Genomic DNA, 2,952 nt, shown 5'->3' on the forward strand with positions numbered 1-2,952 from the left:
ATCTCCACTCCTGAACCGTACCTAATACGACGTTTGGGCGGTTGATCTTGAAATTTTTCCTTGCCCTTACGTTTTCGTTGAGCAGCATGTGAGCTGGATGCCTCAATGTCAACATGTCGACCGTCACCCCCGTTTCCACCATCTCCCCCATCATCATTACCACCATCGTTCCCACCTGGTCCTTCTTCACGTTTAGAATCCGAGTCGTCATGAATCCAACGATTATCAGAAGGATATACATAGTCTGGGTTCGCCAAATGACCAATTAAACGTTTGGTCCTTGGACGATCTTCTGGTTCCTGACCATGATCAATCTTCATTTTCCTCATAGCATCAGCAGTCATATGCTCCAATTTTAACACATCATCATGTAATGACTGATCAATCACCAAATCAAGAATTAAGTCCTAAATAATTAGCTGCACAAAGCGTGTTGACATGAGAAACTTGCTTCGTCGATTCTTCACTAAGCAATTCTCATTGAGATGGTAGAAAATGAGCTCGGGGAAGTTGAATGGTTTGTTCAAAACAAGAGCAACGAATGCGGATTGAAGCATAATCCGACATTCATCAAAACCACCCTTGCATCCCCCAAAGCAATGTATAAATACATGTAGTAAGTATTTGTATGGAGCACACATATACGCCTTGTTGTATTGGGAACGTTCAAGGTCTCTAGAATAAAATAATCTGCGAAATAAACCATGTATCAACGTCTTATCAAACTCACATGGAATGTCCGTGTTGTCAACAAATCGTAGCACTGGACGTATCACACCGGGAGATATTGTGAACAGCGTCATGTTGATCTCGGCAACAATATGATTCTCGGACTTCGCATATCTTGCCGAATTCCAAAAAGAACGGATGACACTGAAGGGAACAGGTACATCAACAGTTATAGCACAGTGAATCCTGGATCGGCGTAAAATGTAATGATATCTCCAAAGAAGTCCTGATCAGCGAAATTTTCCTCCACAAAAGCACAAATACTGTGCTTCTTATCGAACGGCAACAAAGGAGCAGTTGGTGCCTGTTGTTGATGTACCGGAGGTTGTTCTTGAACAACTGGTTATGGTTCGAAAGTAGGGGCATCTTTTATAATCTCATCAGCCATTGCTATAAAAACACAAACCCGAAGATTAGTAACATGCATAACTAATTTAAAATAAAAATTCAATTTATAAAACAAACTAAATTATGTTAAAATAGTTACAAGTATCATTCGTTATGACGAATGGAGTCATTCGTTATAACAATTGCATGATTCATTATTGTCATCTTGACGAATGAGTGAAAACGAATGAAACCATTTATAGATTATATATAGCGAATGAGGGTTCATTCGTGATAAAATCACATGAATGAGTTTAATCGTTAGATCAGTTCAACGAATAGGTTCATTCATATACCTTAGACACGAATGAGTATCCATTCCTTGCTCATAATGAATAACAACAATAATTATCAACTTTGACCTCATTTTGTCAAAGTCAAAATTAAATAAGAACACAGATGGTCAAACTTGCAATCAAATCACAATAAACACATGTATGACGATAAATCGATGTAGTACGAGTATCACTGAACTCGCATAGTCATCTGTACTCAAACCCAAGCAACCATTAAGATTAAAACATGTTTAAGACGATTTTCGTTCATAACACAAACCTGGTTAAGAAATTGACTAATTAACTTATCTATTGTTCATGAAATTTGATGAAAATCATAGCGTTAGTATCGTCTATACCTTATGTATCTTAATCACTCAACAAAAGTGTATTTTATGATGGTCGAGAATTCTGGAAAATTTTGGCAAGGGTTTGTTTAGTGTTTGCAGTAAACGAGGTGAACGAATGAACCGATTCGTTCACCTACTATTTCTTATATAGTACAGATGGCACACAAACCAAGAAAAACGAATGGATCCATTCGTTAGTTCAAAATTAACGAATGGTTCATATTCATTGATTCATTCGTTAACCCCATTAACAAGTGAACAATAAGTTAAGATTCATAACGAATCATCTAAGATTCGTTCTTCATTCGTTATCAATATTAATGACGAATAGGGTCATACGTTATTAGTGTAGCGGAAACGAATGATGATAATGAATAAGCTTATTCATTATACAAATGAAGAATGAGTGACCCACATTCGTTATCAATAAAGATAGTGAATGGATTCTATTCTTTATGTATGCACATAGCGAATAGCAATTAAATAATTAATTTAAAATGGAAAATTTCATTTAAATTTCAAAAATTAAATAATGCATCGAAACCCGTGTCCCAATGAACTTTACCTTAAATATCTTACCACTTGGAGTAAGATGCAATACCTTAACGTGATTTCATTCAAAACACATAAGTTAAGAAAATTAACTTAAAACAATTAAATAAAAAAATAAAATAAATTTGGAAAAATCTTTTTGGTATTTTCTTTTTCTAATATGTACCCTTTGGCTCGAAAATTGAAAATAAAGCAGAAAACAAAAAATAGAAAAACACAATTTTTTTTGGATTTTTTAATATTTTCAAATTAAAAAGCACATAATGTATAAACAAATGTTAAAACTAGTCTACGAAAAACAGTACATGTTTTTGTAAGTTGAGCAGATAATCATATTGATCAAAGCGCTCTTACATTGCAGTTTCATATTTCAGCGTTACTATGACTAGTGTTAAGTCGGTTATTGATATTGTTGTCCAATTAAATCTTATGACAAACCTTCAAGTATTTTTGTGATACGATTTAATTTTCAATTAGGGCACAGAATATCAGAAACTATCAGCCTCTAATCTCAGTTCAGACTTAGTTTGATTTTTACCATATCACCCCAACTTAACTTAAACCATTATGCTGCTGTTCAAAATAAAGATTTTATAGACTTATAAACAATCTCAGCTTATAATCCCCACTACAAGGTATACCAGCTTCCTTTACTTTGA

The sequence above is a fragment of the Bidens hawaiensis genome, unplaced genomic scaffold, assembly GCF_021521415.1.
Source record: "Bidens hawaiensis isolate Kalapana, Puna unplaced genomic scaffold, B.hawaiensis_p1.1 tig00064628_1, whole genome shotgun sequence".
NCBI classification, from domain to species: Eukaryota; Viridiplantae; Streptophyta; class Magnoliopsida; order Asterales; family Asteraceae; genus Bidens; species Bidens hawaiensis.